We start from the raw sequence: 20,220 nt of genomic DNA, 5'->3' as shown, positions 1-20,220 counted from the left end.
GCCGAAATTGTGGTCCTTTATGCTCACAGGATAAATCTTGTCTAAGCCTATATGTTTTATTTTGAGCAAGTAGACTTTCAATTGATTAGCCTGTTTCAGCCTATTACTTCTAATAACACTAATTATATATTTATAAAAAAATAAAAAAAAAATCGAAATTGCAAAGAGTTTACTTTTATTTGTGTATAGCCTACTCACAATAAAAACAAAAATATTGTGCTTTACAGGGTTTTTTTTTTTTACAATTGCTAGGACCAGGGGTGCTGCTAAGGGGGGAAGTTGGGACGATTCTAAGGCCTAGTTCAGACTATCAGTCCAAATCCGATTTTTGTGCATATCCAATTGAAATCCGATCAGATTTACAAAGACTGAATGGCCAAAAATCACATGAAACATGTTTTTTTTTTTTTTTTAACTGCATTCTTGTGTGGTGTGGAATCCTATTCAAATCGCATTTCTGGAAATCTGTTTCAGTCTGACCGCTCCGATCTGATTTTGCGTGGTTTGTGTGACTTTCTCATGCAAAGTAAAATGTAAACATCTGACATTGTTATAGGAAACATGCTGAAAGTCGCTGCAGAAACAAAGCTGCGTTGTTGCAGAGTGCCGGACCAGCAGAAAATAGCGATAGGCTACAATTTGTTTTTGACATTTTTTAGATCAGCGGAAACGACAGCACGGAATGAAGCTGCTCATACCTGCCTCCTATATTTCTGCCGTTGACTCATCATAATGCAGTTGTCCAGCACCTGCAGCTACATTGTCATGATGTAAATAACAACGTCTGTATTGTAAACCCCTTCATGTTGTGGTTGTCGTTGTTTTTGGCTTGATAATTTTGACCAATGCAATGTCATTGCCACAGAAACCAATGCAGAAATTCCATAAAGCAAAAAAACGCCACGGACACACAAATCAGATTTGAACAGTTGAGATACACAGTGTTCACACATTAATCATTTTAGGTCAGATTTCAATCGGATACACAAAAATTAGGATTTGGACTGACAGTCTATCAATTGTTAAATTTTGCATGAACGGTGCGTTCACCAGCGCGCTCCAACAGTGTTAAGATTTGCACGAGCCGTTCCTATGCGACGCTGATGATAAAATATGCCAACCATTTTAATTCTACTGAGAATATAGTAAAATGATACACAAAAAGTCAAACATGATCTATAACAGAAAGTAAAATGACTGATGAAAACATCTCAGGTTACGTATGTAACCATGGTTCCCTGAGAACAGGGAACGAGACTCTGCGTTGAACAGAACGCATTGGGGAACCGTCACGTGACCCAGGTGTCGAAGTCGAAAGGACTATCCAACAACTCCAATTGCTATTGGCCGGCGATAGCCTATGACGTCATATGCGCGACCCGGCTGTATAAAGGGAGCGCCTGGAGAGACAGTCTCTATCTTATCGTCTTGAGGGACTGTTCTGAAGGCAGGCAACCTGAAGCATGGCAAAGGAATGCAGAGTCTCGTTCCCTGTTCTCAGGGAACCATGGTTACATACGTAACCTGAGACGTTCCCTTTCGAAAGGGAACTCCACTCTGCGTTGAACAGAACGCATTGGGGAACAATATACCCACGCCGCCATGCTGGAGGGGAGTGCCTGCCAAAAAATATGGCTGAGGCAAAGGCCTCAAGGCAGTTCTCAAACTGCCCAGCAACTCCCCCTCGGGTCACACCAGGCTGTCAGTGACAGCATTCCCTTTGGCCAACAGCCCAAGCTGAACTTCCCAAAGGCTTCTACCTTTCTCTTTTAACAAATAGAGCCTAGAGAAAACGCTAAGGCATCTAGAACCCAATTTTCTTGTGAGAAAAGTGGTTCCTTTAAGGGAATGTGGCCAAGGAACCAAAGGGAACCTCGGCCAGTCACTCATGAGGGCAGCAGGGTCACCCTCATTGCCACCAGGGAGGCCGACCTGGTCTTCACAGGGAACAGACACAGTTCAGGCCAACCCTGTCTGAATACAGAGCCTCTAAAACGCATTCTTCAGGAAGATAGTAGGTAAGAGTGACTGCAGAAAGGCAGAAACCAGCTCAGACCCACGCGCAGAGACGGGCATCCTGGAGAGCAGAACTCAGCTGAGTGCTATGAACCCTCATATCGAGGGGAGATAATCCGCTCAACCTAGGATCTACCCAGTGCTTAATTAACGCACTGAGGAGGCTGTGCGCTGAAAGCCCTGAAAAAGGGGAGCACAAACCAGCCTGGGGCTGACCCTAAAGACGGGGCCTGACCAAGGCCAAACCATCATAATCAGCTTAGGGAGCTAAGCACTATTACAAACCCCAAGGGGAAGCGCAGAGCTCACCTAACAGGTAGACTATGCCAAGAGCACATACTCATGGAGGCCCGAGAGGGGCTACAACATGACAACAGTTCTATATACATAAAGACAGAAGTAAACTTCAGAAAGAGGCCTGTTTCTGGTAAAGCCATTCTGAACATCTGTCTAAGCCGGCGGCAGACAGACAACTTCCATGGCAGCAATAGAAAGCTGCACAGTGCTCTTATGATAATCCACCCAACACAATCCGACGAGCAGTGTACTCAGTAAAAGCACCTTTTACTCTTTAAGCAAGAGGAGTACAGCGTACGCCAACACGTATTAAGGAAGGCCTGGAAGCCCTATAACCTCAACAGACACGTGGCATCAGCTCGTGGCAGTGTTTAGGTCCCAAGCCAGGTAAACAGCCCGCAAAAGAGGGGGTTGAATCTACCACTTGGGCCCCAGGCCAACGAAAGTGTATAGAAATAGTTCTCAGAGAGAAATACACCTAAACAAATACTAGTGTATCCAAAAAAGGCGGCCCGCAGGCTTAGCATCCTTCAGTACACACGGTGTAAGTCTCGTGGCCGTTTCCAGGAGCACAAAGATCCAACCTAAGCGCTAGGTGGCTCTTAGCTCAACTAGAATCATCGACTCAGAGGCAACAATAGGTTAAACCAAACCTCAGTAAGGTTTCTCTACTGACATCTCATCCAGAGCCGCACAGAAAAACACAATCTTTGCCAACGTGCAAACTAAAAAGGAGGCCTGAAGTGGCCTGCCGATTCAGTGACACATGGCTTCAGCTCATGAATTTCCAGGGAACCAAGCTTACAGGGAACCAGCTCTAACCCACTAACTATGGGAAGCCAACTGCTACCTGTGCTAGGCTACACTTTCCAAACAGGCAAAGTACCCTAAGTTCTTGTGACTAAGGGGAACCAATACAACCAACATGGTCTAAGGGAGGCTAATTAACCCTCTGGAGTCTGAGGCTGATTTTGGGCCCTGGAGAAGTTTTGACATGCTCTGACATTTGTGCTTTTATCAGTTGATTATAAACATATTAATGACAAAAGTGTCATTACACTGTATTCAGCACAAACTAGGCTACCATAATATGTGAGGAACATGTACGTACATGTTTGTGTTTTTAAAGGAATAATGTTTATGCGTGGTTATTGAAAAAAAAAAAAAAAAGTAACTGAAACAATACCTCAAAGTGCATACTAAATGTTTTTTCACAAGACTTTTGAGAATTGTATATTTTAGTGTAGAGTTTTTGCTTCAAAATGATGTGGAAATGATCCTCTCTACTCTGACACATAAAACATTGTATTGATTTTAAATTTCTAAGACACTTTTGTTTAGGTAGGCCATATGCGAAGAGGTGTGACTCTTCATGAATAATGAAGTGATTTACACCTGGGGAGATTAAGACCCTGCCCCTAATGAGCCGCATAATGAGCCATTCAGTCAGGAATGTGACTGAGTCAACTAAGAAAATGCAAAGACAAGACATATCATTGTTTTTTTTTCTTTTTTATTTAAAATAAAGTTAACAATATAATCCACATATAAACTAGGGTCAAAGGCACATTTTGTGTATACAGGCAAATAAAGGTAAGGTTTATAAAAAAAGCCCACTTTTACACCCTATACATAACCTGCTTGATCACATATAGATAATCTTTGCAGCCCAATGGTCAGTGAGAGGTGGTGAACAGAGAATCTGAACAGTCACACATCTGTGTGCCATTTTTGAAAACAGTTCCTTTTCAACTGAAGACACAAGTAAATGTCACATGCCTGGCATTTCCAAGGTGTGTCTTGCCTTTTACCAAGCTGTACTTTGCAAAGCATGCAGTTCCGACGACCAGCGGTGGCATTATTCCTTGCATTTTGAACATTTTGAAGAGACTCTTAGGAGTGTGTTCATCAGCAGGACGCAGCTGTGGTCCAGGTTCCCGTGCAGGTAGGAATCTCAGAGTCTGTGGAACCATGTCAGTGTCATTATCTGTTTTCCATGACAGAGCTGAATGCCTGTTGCTTGTCTGAATGTTTTTCTTGGCCTTTTTTGCAAGGGGTTTTGGAGCACTCTCATTAGGGCTATAGCTGGAGAAAAAAAAACAGTGAGATGGTTATTACACAAGGAGCTATACTATTTGCATCATCAATAACTAACACTAATATAATGTTTATTATTGTATATATTAACATTACCAAGCACTAATGCTAATATATTGTGCACGCATAAGAAAGAAAGCCATACAGACACATATATACATACACTACCATTCAAAAGTTTGGGATCACTAAGATTTTTAATGTTTTTAAAATACGTTTCGTCTGCTCACCAAGGCTACATTTATTTAATAAAAAATACAGTAAAAACAGGAATATTGTGAAATATTATTCCAATTTAAAATAACTGTGTACTATTTAAATATATTTCACAAAGTCATTTATTCTTGTGATGTCAAAGCTGAATATTCACCATCATTACTCCAGTCTTCAGTGTCACATGATCCTTCAGAAATCATTCTAATATGATGATTTGCAGCTCAAGAAACATTTCTGAACAATTGTAAACAATAAATGTCTCTTGAGTAGCAAATCCTCATATTAGAATGATTTCTGAAGGATCATGTGACACTGTAGACTAAATAGTACACAGTTATTTTAAATTGGAATAATATTTCACAATATTACTGTTTTTACTGTATTTTTAATTGAATAAATGTAGCCTTGGTGAGCAGACGAAACTTATTTTAAAAACATGAAAAATCATACCGATTTCAAACTATTGAACGGTAGTGTACATAGGCCTACCATATAGTGGGTGAACGTGTACTTACTCTTTCTCATTTCCGCCTGTGTTGCTGCGTGCCCTCTTAGTGAGAATTGCAGGTGAATGCGAGAGTGATGGATCCACATTTCTAAAACAAAACAAAAAAACTGTTATTATTAGCATATAAGATAATACTCTCATACCATTAGCTATGCATAACTGACAGGAAATTAACAGGTATACAAGCATGCTGTATATGTCTGTCAATTGGCCATTACCGGACAAAGTGTGCGAATGTGTAAACGTTACAGTCTGCTATATCAGTTTGCACATATAGTGGGTAAACATGTACTTACTCTTTCTCATTATCGCCTGTGTTGCTGCGTGCCCTCTTAGTGAGAATTGCAGGTGAATGTGAGAGTGATGGATCCACATTTCTAAAACAAAACAAAAAAACTGTTATTATTAGCATATAAGATACTACTCTCATTCCATTAGCTATGCATAACTGACAGGAAATTAACAGGTATACAAGCATGCTGTATATGTCTGTCAATTGGCCATTACCGGACAAAGTGTGTGAATGTGTAAACGTTACAGTCTGCTATATCAGTTAGCACATTTAGTGAATAGCAACACGTTCGCGCATTTCACAACCAAGCATATTTTAGCACATTCACGTCTATCATAATATGCTATTCAACTGCATGCAGTTAATCGATCTAACGCGTGTATCCAACGTATCTATGCATATTAATAACAAGTCGAATATCAACAGAAAAGCATTCTATTTATAAGCATTTTTATGAGATAAAGTTATATAGATAGATGTAAATATAAGGCAAATATATATGTACGCTTATATAAAAAAAACACGTCAAATAATTTAAGTATATCAACAGAAAAGCATTCTATTTATAAGCATTTTTATGAGATAAAGTTATATAGATAGGCCTAGATGTAAATATAAGGCAAATATATATGTATGCTTATAGAAAAAACACGTCAAATAATTTAAGTAAAACTAAATCACTTACTCATCAGAAACTGTATCTTCAGCTGGATCAAGTCGCTCTTCAAAATACAGACGTTCATCGTCAGAGTCGTGTTCTTCTTCCGAGGAAAAAGTGAACTCTTCCTCACTGTCCAGGACCACTGAAGAGCCTGCTCACCTGAGTAGCGTGCCATCTTCCAAACGCGCAGGAAAGCGAATGAATCTGATGAAAGTTGATGCTTTTTAAGACGCTGTTAGGGGCGTTTACAGTTTGCATAGATCGCCTCAGCTTATTATCTTATGAATAGAGCGCTCTGCGCGTGGGCGGGCACACATTAAAGATAATTAGGTAAGACAGGAGAAACAGTACCTCTCTTTACTTTTATACTGATTACATAAAGGGAGAATATTTTTTTTTGAATTTATTTGTTTCGTTTAAAAGTAGACACTTAAAGCTTTGCAAAGACATATCTCTCATGTCCATTTAGCATGTATAAGCCGTCTATTTTAGTTACTTTTAGTGACGTTTTAGAATGATGTTTGCAGAGACGGAGATGGCAGGACAGCACACCCTGTATATTTTATTTATTTTTAAAAAGCACAAAGTTTTATTTTGATTGTGAGTGTACACAAAAAAAAGAAGACATTCTATAGTTTCATTTGATATATTACTTATGTCTCTATGATAAAAAATGACGGAGTATTTTAAGTCTGTTTTGCTGCAATGTGAAAAAAAAACTGCAAAACGCGCCGGCGCGTTTTTAGACCTCAGAGTGTTAAGCCTACTACCTCAAACAAACATGCTGCAGGGCCTGAAGCAGTGTAATATCAAAACATTCCAACAGGCAATGTACCCTAAACATGTGACTAAAGGGAACCAAACAAATCCAACGTGGTCTAAGGGAGGCTATAAGGCCTACTAACTCAAACAAACACATGGCAGGGCCTGTGGTAGTGTACATATGTGAGCAAACCATGATCAGTTAATCAGCATTGTAGAAAACAACTGCTAACTAGAAGGAGGCTAAATATATAAAGCCTACAATCTGAGTTATATGCAATATAACCGCTAACAAGATCACCAGGGAGCTAAAATAGATACCAACTTTCCTCAAAAAGTGGTTCTAACTACCCTGAGTATGCAAACCAACAGGTGATGCACTCAGTGACACAAATACACCTCTTAACTGGGGAATATGTAGTCACCATCCTCTCAAATAGAGGCCGCTTTACAGCAGAAAGGGGCCTACTATTACAGTTTTTTTCTGAATGCTTAAGCGCTAATCGTGATTCTTGTAGCACAATTTCTAAAACTATTAATACGTATAGCAAAACCACTCACTGAGTTTGCAAAACTAAAAGCACAAACACTGCTTTGCACTCAGTTTGCAATTTTGTAACACACACTTTGCAAAACTGTAGGCACAATTCACTGCACAACACTCTTTTTGCAGAACTTTAAACACAACTCACTTCTTACACTCAATTACCAAATTTCCAACACACTCCTAGCAAAATTATACACATGTATGGCTATCATTAACACTATTTTGCCAACTGTCTGGCACACTTTCACATGTGAAAACTGTTTTAGATAATTAGTTAACTTTGCAGTCAGCCTAAGCACTATAAATAAGCCACAGGTAAGCTGTCTGTGTGGAGTACAATGGAAGGAGCAGTAAGAGTGAGAAGAGTGAGAATCAGAGGAGGCCAAGGAGGCCGAGGGAGAGGACGTGGAGGTGAAGAAGTTGGAGGAAGAGGACGTGGAGGTGAAGAAGCGAGAGGGTTAGAGGACGTTAGAGGAAGAGGACAAGGAGGAGCAAGAAGAGGACGAGGAGGGGAAAGAGGAAGAGTAAGAAATATAATAACTGATGACATCAGAGCTACAATAGTGGACCATGTCATCAACCATGGGATGACCCTGAGGGAAGCTGGCCAACGGGTTCAGCCTAATTTGAGCCGCTACACTGTGGCAAGCATCATTAGGACATTTCGAAATGAGAATCGGTAAGTACTTTGTAGCACTGCCATACTCTGAGAAACACAACAGTACCATACATGCAAAAATACTGAAATTGTTACTTTACAGAATTGCTAGACGTCCAGATGTTGGGGGCAGAGGAAGAATGTTCACTCCAGAGCAAGAGACCCATATAGTGAACATGGTGATTGCCAATAATGCAATAAGACTGCGCGAAATACAGTAGCGCATAATTGATAATGACACCATCTTTCAAAATATACACAGTGTAAGCATTTCTGCACTAAGTCGTGTACTTGCGCACCACAGAATAAGAATGAAGCAAATTTACAGAGTTCCTTTCGAGAGAAACACAGAACGTGTAAAGCAACTGCGATATGACTATGTGCAGGTAAGCTATAGTGTCATTGGTTCTGAAATTGGAAGTGCATACTGTAGTGCTGTGCATGGGCCTGATGTGTTGCATTTGTTTTGTCTTGTCCAGAGAGTGATGGAACTAGAAGCAGATGCCATGGGACATGAGCTACTTTTTGTAGATGAGGCCGGTTTTAACCTCAGTAAAACCAGGAGACGTGGCAGGAACATTATTGGACACCGTGCCATCATCAATGTCCCAGGACAACGTGGTGGTAACATAACCATGTGTGCAGCTATAAGCCAAAATGGTGTTGTTCACCATCATGTAACCATAGGCCCATACAACACTGCAGACATTATTGCATTCCTGGACACCTTACATGACATGCTCACTGTTCAGAGACCAGAGCATACCCGATATGTCATCATATGGGACAATGTTAGTTTCCATAGGGCTGCTTTGGTCCGCAACTGGTTTACAGACCACCCATCCTTCATGGCACTCAACCTCCCTCCATACTCTCCATTCTTAAATCCCATCGAGGAGCTCTTCTCTGCCTGGTGCTGGAAAGTGTACGACCAAGTGTACGGCTGATTGTCTTTTTTTTTCTTTTTTTTTGTGAAATTACTATTTTGTGTTCTGACTTTGTCTTGGTTTTGATGAGTGTGAATAAACACCAATACTTGAAGTTTGGATCCTTGTATGTTTACATGACACTATGACAAAAGTATGACCTCAAATTGACATCTGTACACAGAGAAAGCAAAAGCCAGATGTGTTTTGTATTCATACCATCAGTGTGTAGTTGGCACATTGTGTGCTTAGAAGATGATGGCTTGTGTTTACTGTTTGATACGAAAACACCATTTTTACGAAGGTGTGAAGAGTTAATCTAGCTGTGTTCGCTTTTGCAAGAGAACTACAATGTTTTGATAATTGGGTGAAAGGTTTTCTTATTTGTGTGTAGAGTTTTGCAAAAATAGCCAATAGTTACAAAAAATGTGCTTTAGCAATCAGAAAAAACTGTAAGAGAACAGGTACTAACCTGTGGCAGCATACGTAAGCTCACATATATATATGTAGGGCAAAAATCTAGAACTCAAAGTAACATAAACTTTGAAATACATGCTATTTAAAAGGAAAAACATTCCCATACAGATCCTCAAATCTGTTCTAAGCCTAGAAGACGAAAGACTAAAAACTAGCATCGTCCAATCAAACTTGATAAACACCAATATCAAGTGGCTCAGAGGAATTCATTTCCCTTAGCATGAAGGTTCTAGGAAGTGGGGCCTAGCAAAAACCTGCATAACTTATCTACGCAAAGATAAGGGCCTACCACCTGAGAGACAGCATCAGGGAGTCAAAACAGTCTACGACCTAGCTGTTAATCTCACAATTGCGCCTACATAAGCAAGGGGATAATGGCATACGGCCTAACAACTCCCTCGGGAGGAGGCCAGAACTAGGAACTATACAACCTAATCAGGGATAGTAAATATAAGGTTATGTAAATAACACACCAAACCTAGCTCTAGCCTAGCCGCTAAGCTACGGGCCTTCTTACAAGGCCACAAGCCTAGTGAAGCCCGGGCTTCACCTCCAAATCTCATGGATAAGAGAAAGAAAGTGAAGCTCACAAGCAAACAATGTCAGGCGGCCGAATAAGGCCGACCTAAACATCTACATATTAGCTGAAGTGACAAGTGGTATCAACTTCAGTTTGCCAAAACCCCCCTAATTTTCCTGACTACATGCTCAGAAAACTATACAGGAAATAAGGTCTTATTTCAAATGAATAAATTATAGACCCTCCTGCAGCTCAAAAACCAAAAACTCCTAATGCTCCTTTTTACATAAAAGGATGGAATCTAAGGTTCTTTAAGCTTAAAGATCCTCTTACTATCAAACAGAAACAGCGGGCTGATAGAAACAATGACTATGGGCCCAGCCATCAGTCTGACCATAAGAAGCATCTGAGCATGACATATGTTTATATATATATATATATATATATATACATATACACACAGGAGGTGGAAGAAGAAGAGGAGAGGGTAGCTATAAATCACCCTATATAGCTGGGAGATCGATTACAAACGCAACAGTGTTTACAATCGATCACCCGTCTCACTCGCTCTTCCTCCTCCTCCCGTCTGTCTGGGTTCAGATACAAATCTGAATGGCTAGGGATTTTTCCATTCCTCACCGATCTCAAACGCGGAGATCAGAATGGAAAGTATGGAAGCTGCCGTATTAATGGACAGAAAGGAACCGCTCGCCGAACCGTCCGCACGCGGCCCCTTTCTTAACGAGCCTTCCCGGCAGCCGCAGCCCGCCGAGAAGCGCGTCCCAAACACACAGCAGCTCGCATATACCCGCCAGAGGAGCGCTCGCCGCCGGACGCGATGACGTCAAACACGAACGTCATCGTCATCCGGGTGCTCTCGCCAGCCCCAGGGAAGTTGAGAGAATAAAACTTTCTCAAACTTCCCAACGAGCTCATCTGCGAGCCCTATGATTGCAGCCACCGTTAAGCCTTAGCACAAACAGGGGCCAGAACCACCAGGCAGAGATGCAGACAGCTCTTCCCTCGGGGAGAGTGACAAACGAGAACAGAGTAAACAACAGACAGACACACAGCAGTGCCCTCAAGCACTGTGTATGTGTGCTCCTCTCCAGACAGAAAACACTCAGAAAAATATGAATATCAAGTGTCAAACCCTGGGACACGGATAAACACACTATCATGAACGTATATATAGAAAACCCTACCGGAGTCTTTTGGTATAGATGCAATCAGACAGAACAGGACCGAAAGATGAAAAAGATAGAGACTGTCTCTCCAGGCACTCCCTTTATACATCCGGGTCGCGCGTATGACGTCATAGGCTGTCGCCGGCCAATAGCAATTGGAGTTGTTGGATAGTGCTTTCGACACCTGGGTCACGTGACGGTTCCCCAATGCGTTCTGTTCAATGCAGAGTGGAGTTTCCTTTCGAAAGGGAACGGGGAAATTTCCTCCTGCAAGCTTTTTAAATTTCTGTCCACAGAATGATGTCCACATTTACTAGAATTTATCACGTTTTATTGCATTTATTGTGGGAAATTTTGACTAGTTGTTGAATTTATAATAGATAATCTGTTAAGGGAATAGATTTTTCACTAAAGATTTATATTACAAGTGTGGCATGTTGTAGCTAAAGTTTCTAACTGTGTTGCTAATTTTTCATAACAAATGCTATAAAAAGAAAGAAAAAAAGGTCACTGAGGAGCAATCAATAGTATTACCTGTAATTATATCCTTATTGTAACAAATGCTATAGTTAAACAATTACAAGAACTATGTTACTTTAAGGCAGAAACAGGTTAGAAAGAGATTTAAAATATGGACCTTCTTGAATTTGACTAAACAATTGGTTTTAAGAATGTTGCAGTTTCAATAAATATTTGATTACTGTATTTTTCTATTACATTTATAATTTGCATAAATAAATCATCTACTAGCAACAGGCATGGTAGGTCTCTGACTAAATAATCTGACGGGTGCTATTATGAAGAAAAAAAATAAAAACAATCTTTTAACACAACAAATTCAGACATTTCAGTCTAGATGATGTCAATGTACACATTATCAAAAGTGTTGATTCTTCCACTTTTCCCATCAACTTAGGAAACGTGGAAAGATTTAATTTATTTACATATCACAATTAAATACAGCTTACATTGTCTAATGTGCTTTAAAATAACTAAAAACACAGAACACACAAAATGTAAAAAAAAAAAAAATCAAACAAAAAAACTATAAAGCAATAAAACACATGCACAAAGAATTGTAGAAAAATACCATAAAATAAACTAAAATTAGTGCTTTAGCATTATAAAATAATAATAATACAATGTAATGGAAGCTTCAACATGAATTATATGTTTTTAACTTAGATTTAAAAACAGATAAAGATGAAGCCAGTCTAATCGAAATAGGCAGGTCATTCCAGAGTCTGGAATCAACTACAGAAAAAGCACAATCCCTCCTACAGTTTAATATTGATTTAGAGACAGACAAGAGTTTCTGATTTGGTGACCGAAGTGACCTTCTTTCATGTGAATGAAAACCACACATTTAATTATTAACTCAGTGTAAGTGTAACCTGCTGGTTGCATATAAACATACGACGAAGAAGAATACTCTCAAATAAGTCTTTACTTGATAATCCAATGGGAAAATACAGATCCAGGTAGGGAAACAACACTCAAGACATACGAGAGCCGACAACAAACTAAAGGAAGACAGGAACTTAAATACTCAGACGATGAACTCAAAAGACAAACAGCTGTGATGATTAGTGCAGTGTCCATGGTGACTGACGAGTGGCGGGAAAACAGAACAATGGAGCACATGTGATGAATGAAAATCAAAACAAACAGAACATGACGGTGACGATAATTTATAATAACTTTCATTAATAAATCATTAACAAACGTTAAATAATGCTTAAAAGATCATTAGTTAATATGAGATAATGTGCTTGTTAATGTTTACTAATGAACTTAATAAAAATTACATAATGATTAGCAGATCATTATTTAATGTAAATTGAAATGCTTACAAATGTTGGTAAACTTTCAATTCATTTGAACTTTCAATTCATCATTTTATACATTTACAAATGTTGGTAAAAAACAGTTTAATAAGTCAATTTAAGCACTTCACACACTATTCTTGTTAACATATTATTCATTAACTTATAAAGTCTGTAAAAGGCACACAATAAAACAGGTTGTATAAGATTTATTTTATTATCCAAGTACTTAAAATCTGTCTGTCTGTGATGAAAAGCCACTTCTGTCAGGACCTATCGTCAAATATGATAGATAATGCATAGAGTTTGTATTGGCGGTATGGTTCTGTTCTGGGCAAGAACTCCCTGCGCCTCCATGCAGCCTAGCATGAATAAGAGCAGGGAGAGCAGCAATAAACCCCCTAGGGTAAACAGAACAGGACCAACATATGCAGATATCATTGAATGTCATAATTTAACGAACACATATTTCGAGAATTAGTCTGATTAGGGAAATAATAAGACCATCCTGACTGAAGAGAGGAGGAGCTGGGGATGGAGGAGGGTAATTTGCTCCTGAGAAATGCAATAGCTGCTGATAAACTGAGGAGCTTATATATAGATTCTGTGATAGGCATCGTATTCCTATAGGTAGACGCAAGTCACCTGGGAGTCAGCTGATGCAAGCTTGACTGACGTGACCTGCCAGAACTGATGCTAACGCTAGATTCTGGGCTGCTGGCTGTGGTAGATTTCTTACACACACATTCCACTAAACACAGCTTTTGTGTCGGGTATTTATATAGTCAGCTATTAAACATACCGGTAGACGGCACTGACCCGTCGTCACTCATTCAATGTCTGAAGAGCTGTTGAGGTAACAATAATACAACTGTTCCATGAAATCGAGAAGTTCTAACACTAACTAAACATAATATTACAAAGTATACAATATGTGTGTAGTTGTGGTGAAATAAAATTACTTTAATCAATACAATGTGCATCATAATTATGTAAACACATGGCCAGCTATGAGGTCACTGAGGTCCGGACCGAGGTGTATATATAAGTTTGTCAAATAATTGCATAATATAGTATTAACTTTAAGTTAGTGCTGCAAGAATATTGCACAGCATCTTCTCATCTGAGCTGTCTCTTTCATCCACTCGTCAAAGTCAAAATACTGAGATGACCAATCAAATCAAAGTAGGCGGGCTTTATGTTTACAGAAGCTGCTGAGCATGAATTCCGACGCTTCAGTCATAAAAAGTGTGAGTTAAGATGTAAGTAGCATTCCTCAACAATGCTTGCTTTGAAGCATGCATGATTTATTTATCACGGCATTTGAGTAAGGCAGTTGACGTAAAACATCAGATAATGATGATACTGGTTAAAGATAACACAAATATTTTTAGAAGAACTGATCTGACCATTGGTAGGTTCCTCATAGTGACAGTTCATGGTAGCGGGGTCTCGCACGATAAGCGTAGAAATCACAATGGCAGATTTTACGTGAGCATATAAGCTAAATGTATACTTTTTGTGTGGCCCACAGTTTATTGCATCAATTAATCACGTGTCTTTTTGATTAGCTGTCAGAGAGTGAATAAAAAAAGAGAAACAGACCTATCCAGTCTTTCCAGGATATTTTTTATTAAATAAAATAATAGCAATCAGGAGAATGGGAGAAGCAATGAAAAAAAACATGAGGACTGTAGTGCTTTCAGTGGAGCGTCATCTGGGCCTACAGTTTCTAATGCAGGAGTACTGGCTGCAGTCTTCAACAGTATTTAATTGATTCTCAATATTTTATTTCCTTTCAATGTATTCACAACATTAACATTTTTAACTTTACAGAACAACCATTATTTGCTTCTTTGTAAAACATTTTCAATAAAGACAGTTACATTACAATAAAGGCCTTTCACAAGTTATTTGTGTCTTCAGTTCTGTAACATATTACTATCAAACACAATACATTCACCTTTTACATGATTTTCAGTCAAACGTGTTTCACCATAACATTCATGAGACATTAACCTCATTTTTAGACTGTCACAAATGAATATATAGCATTTCGTTTCATGCAATCCTCGTGTTTTACATGTACATCACCATTTTGGCTCTAGATAACTTTCAGTTGCAAATGCACATTTAACTCACTTAAACTTTCTCACACCACGTCTTGTTGCCACAACCCTCCTCAGGAAAAACGACTCTGTTCTGTCAGGGGAACCCTTCATCAAACGTCAGAGTTTGGCATCCAGCATGGAGGATCCACTGCTGGCGTCAGTTTGAACCGCTGGTTTCCCCAAACCAATTAATTTTAGTCCTCCTACTCCTGAACTGATCCCCCTGTCTGCAGCGCTCCCCATAATGGGGGTCACCTTATGGTGTACCTGGGCCGCGTACATTACCGCTGAATCTCCAGAGGTGGCGGCATATGCTGCAGAACCTCACAAAATGGCAGTGCTTGCTTCAGCTACATGCACGGTGTTGGCGTCCAGCGACACACTCTCATCCTATCCTGAATCAGCCACAGAGTCCGTTGATGAACTCTTGTCCTGTCTCGACCTAGCCGCAGAGGCTGTCTGTGAACTTTTGTCTTGCCCAGAACCAGCCACAGAGGCCATTTTTGATTCCTTCCTGTTTACGGATAGTACCACTGTAGAACCTCCAGAGGTGGACAGACCCTCTAGAGGTGTCAGTCGTACCCAGTTATGAACTTTTGCCCTGTCCTGTCATGGCTAAGGAGGCCGTCTATGAACTTTTGTCCCGTCCTGTCATGGCTAAGGAGGCCGTCTATGAACTTTTGTCCCATCCTGTCATGGCTAAGGAGGCCGTCTATGAACTTTTGCCCTGTCCTGTCACAGCTAAGGAGGCCATCTATGAACTTTCACCTTGTCCTTTCACAGCTAAGGTGGCTGTCTGTGAGCCCTCAGCCAAGATGGCTGCCAAACCGGAGCCCTCAGAGATTGCAGCGTTGGCCATTATGGCCACAACCATTTGGTGCGTGTGGACTACACACACATCAGCTCCAGTTCCACAGCCTGCTCCAGTCCATGAATCTGCCCTAGAGACAGCTCCAGCCCATGAATCTGCCCCAGAGACAGCTCCAGCCCATGAGTCTCCTCCAGTCCTTGAATCCTCTCCAGAGCCCACTTCAGTCCCTGAATTCGCTCCAGCCCATGAATCTGCTTCAGAGACAGCTCCAGTCATTGAATCTGCTCCAGAGCCCGCTCCAGTCCACAAATTTACTCCAGAGTCCACCTCAGTCTATGAGTCCACTCTAGAGTTCCCTGCTGTCCCAGAGCCCAGCCTTGTGAACCCTGAGCTCCCTATCTGCCCTGGAACAACTACAGAGGTCGTCCTTGAGTCCCCTGTCAGCCCTGATGTGACCACGAGGGTGGTTCCTGAGTTTCCTGTCTGCCTCGATACGACCGTAAAGGGCGTTCCTGAACTGTTTGCCTGCCTCAATACAACCAGGTCACTGGAGTTCAATCTGGATTCACTCGCTTCGCCATGGGGGTCTTCAGTTCCATCTGCATGGATGTGGGGGTCTTCAAGCAGGTCTGACCTGCAGTGGTGGTCGTCCGCTCCACCGTGGGGTTCTTCAAGCCCATCTGACCTGCAGTGGCAGTCGTCTGCTCCACCGTGGGGGTTGTCAAGCCCATCTGAAGTGCTTTGGTGGTAGTCTGCTTCGCCGTGGTGGTCTTCAAGCCTGTCTACTTGGCCATCTGTCCAATCTTCTTTGCCCTGATCCGTCTGCCCTGCCTCAGTCTCCAAGCCCTCCATCCCACCCCCTGTTCTACCTCCCTCCAAGATTTAGGAGTTTCTCGAAGTCACTCCTTTGGGGTTCCTTTGGGTTCACGTTCTGTCACGTTTCCATTGCCTGCTTTTCCGTCGCAGACATTTTCACTTCACTCTGGACTCCATTTCCCACAATTCCCCACCTAGCCTTTGTTCTACCTTGTCCTTTCCTAGCCTTGCCTGTGTTTTTGACCCTGGACTTTTTTCCTTGTTTGATGATCATTTGCTGCCTGCCTAGACCTTTGCCTGTGTTTGGATTACTCTTTTGCCTTGCCTTCCTGTATCTGTTTGCTGGTGTTTGACTCTCTGCCTGTACGACTTTGCTCTTATTAATAAAGCCTGCACCTGGATCTCCAACTCCGTTGCCCCGCTCCATACATTACAGATATAATTATAATACATGCATCAATATATAATTAAAATTAAGCTTATTTGTATTCATTTGAGCTCTTTGTGAAACTAATACAAATTATTATATTATAAATTATTAGGTTTATTTCTTTGCTTCACATGCATTGATAAAGTCACATATTTTCTTTCAGCTGCCTTCTCAAACTTTCACTGCAGCAGTGTTTATTCCTGCCTTGTAAATGCGTTTAGTGTAATTTTTCATAACGATCTCTTAATCTTCAGAAGGGAAGTGAATTGCATTGCTCTCTCATGAGAAATTATTCAAACGGATGCTCGGCATGTTCTATGTGATTGGCTGTTTGCTGCATGTGTCACACTTTCAGGGGCACGCACTTCAGAGTTAATCGCAAACTCTGGATTAAACCTGAACGTTTATACTGAGTATTGTGCAACAGCTGATCCTGATCTAAACCAGGTTGGATTTGTGAAGTTAATAAACATAATTCCGGGAGGAGTACGCCCATCTAATCTTCCAATTAATACCAAGGTATAAAACCAGCATCTTCCCTCTTCCTGTTGTTAGTTCTTTCGGCATCCCTCCTCCTCCCCTTCTCCTCCTTTTTGTACAATTTTGCCTGTTATGGGGGCAATGGGAGCTTGAGTAGAATATCCTCTCCGAGCCCCTCTTGTTACAGATGTGCTGGTGTAATGTCAAAACTGTAACAGCCCGATGAGGTGATCAGCGGTTGTCAGTGGTGTAGAAGGCACAGGAGGAGTTGGAGCCACGGAGAGACGAAGATAATCCATAACTGTTTTGTGGATATCCAGTCGTTTAAATGGTCCGGTCTTCTGTTACAGATGTGCTGGTGTATAGATGAGGCAGTACTCGGAGATCCACAAACAAGTGTCTTTACTGAATGAAAGCAAGAATCTATATCCAAACACATACAATGCAATGTCAAGGAACACATAGAAACATATAGTAACATATTAAGTAACATATAAGACCAGACAAGGAGTGAAGGGAGTGAGTGCAATATAAAGGGAGTGCTGATGAGAGAGTCCAGGTGCAGATGATCCGTGAAGATGGGGAGATGACGAGGGAAGTGAGTGCAGGTGTGGAAACAAGAGGATTATGGGAAATGGAGTCCGGGGAACAAGGGATCTGTGACACCTCTATAGCAGACAGCAAGCCAAATCTGTTTACCATTTACGCTAAGATTATATGGGCACACAAACTTGTGAAATCTGGATTTGTCAACTCTAAACCTACTCTGAAACTCAGAGTTTGTTAAACTAGCTTCATGCAACAGGCCACTGAGCTACTAAGGATGCAGTGATGTAATTTTATTTATGAAGTGAATGTGGCTAGATGAATTCATATACCAATATGTGCAAGTCATTAACACAAGGGTTTGTAAAACACAGGATTTGGACAGAAGTTGTTTCTCAAAGATGGATCAATACTAACTGTAGATGATCCAATTTCATATATATTTATTTTGTGATGTTTGCAAATTGTCTTCCTGATTGTGTTTAGTTAGCACGTTGCTAATATACTGTTAAATGTGGCTAAAGTTACCATTGTTTCTTACTGTATTTGTAACTACTGGCTGGTTATTAAACAGTCCACGATTCCAAAATACTGATGTCCATGCATTTTTTATTTGTTTGGAACACCGTGAAAACTAGACACAAACAAAAACAACAAACAGTTTTACACATAACACCACTAAACCACAAATCAAATAAAGAATATACAAAATATTATCATTTTTTACCGTGTATGCCTGGTAACCAGCAGTAGAATAATCAGGAGCACTAACATCTAGCTTGTCTGAATTCCTGCATCGTCTTACTGTTGGCGCCAATACTTCCAGGTGAAATAAATCAGGAAGAGTCACATGACACATTCAGCTGATAGAGAACTGAATTTAACAATAATAAAAGTACAATACTCCCAATTTGCTTTGGGACACTGCAAAAGCTTACATTAGGGGAATAATTATCTCTTACGTAGCCAACCAGAAAAAAAAGCAGCTGGCAGAACAGAGAAAATTAGAAATTATCCTCCACGACTTGCAAATAAAATATAATGCGCGCCCCTCAGATACACTCCTAGCTGAGATAGAAACGGTTAAAACCTCTCTCGAAGCAGTTCTCACTAATAAAGCGGAAAAATCTGTATTCTTTGCTAGACAGCGGATGTATGAGTTTGCTAATAAACCTAACAAATATCTAGCAAACTTATTGCGTAACCGGTCTCGAGCGCAGGTCATATCCAGCATCAAAGATAAAGAAGGTAGGTGTCACCACGACAACAAAACAATTAACCAAATTTTTAGGGCCTTTTATAAGAGGCTTTACACGTCCCAATCGAGGCTTTCTTCTGGTGGTGATAACAATAAATTCCTTTCAAACCTAAATCTACGGGAATTAACTGAGGAGCAAAGACAGACATTAACCCTTTAAGACCTGAAGGCTTTTTTACAGTTCTTTTTTCTGAGCGACACACACAAAAGTAAAGACTCATAACTCCAAAACTCTAGCAAGAAGAGTCAAAACGTAGGTATCATTTGATAGAAAAGATTTTAAATTTTAAGAAAATATAAATTACATTACATTTGGACATTTTCTTGCTGAGAAACAGCTGATAAAAGACAAAAAATATATATCATTTTTTAAAAATAATTTTTCTTTTTTTTATTTGACATGGAATAACTCAGGAACACAATAAGATCACTAAAAAATTCTTTTTTGGTGATGCTCTCCTATATATGAGCTGCATCTGGTTCAAATTTCGTGGTGATAGCATAAAGAATAGTTTGAAAAATTGTTGTTCATTTTTTCCGCAGCCAGGTGGTGCCAATGGGTGGTAAACTCCGGTTTAGAGGTGCTTCTCAGCACTCGTTAGGAGTTTTTCAAAATGGTTAGATGCATTAAAAAGATGAGATTCAAAGCTTTAAAATGATATCTATTATGTGTTATTCCACGTTGGAAAATGAACATGGATGGGTCCAGGAACATTGGATACACACTGCATCCCGGAGAGATGAGAGACATGTTTTTAGCCAAGTATGTTAAATCATT

General features: G+C 40.3%; 1 long non-coding RNA gene across 1 annotated transcript; it reads left to right on the top strand.

The window, feature by feature from the left end:
- Positions 1–7,258: 7,258 nt before the first annotated feature.
- Positions 7,259–8,711, top strand: LOC125257234. The gene is made up of 3 exons (XR_007182268.1): positions 7,259–8,075; positions 8,158–8,440; positions 8,534–8,711. It is a non-coding gene; the product is annotated as an uncharacterized LOC125257234 (long non-coding RNA).
- Positions 8,712–20,220: the final 11,509 nt, after the last annotated feature.

Source organism: Megalobrama amblycephala, linkage group LG21 (assembly GCF_018812025.1).
Source record: "Megalobrama amblycephala isolate DHTTF-2021 linkage group LG21, ASM1881202v1, whole genome shotgun sequence".
Classification (NCBI taxonomy): Eukaryota; Metazoa; Chordata; class Actinopteri; order Cypriniformes; family Xenocyprididae; genus Megalobrama; species Megalobrama amblycephala.
The sequence above is the reverse complement of the archived record's forward strand: the minus strand, read 5'-3'. Positions and strand labels throughout refer to the sequence as shown.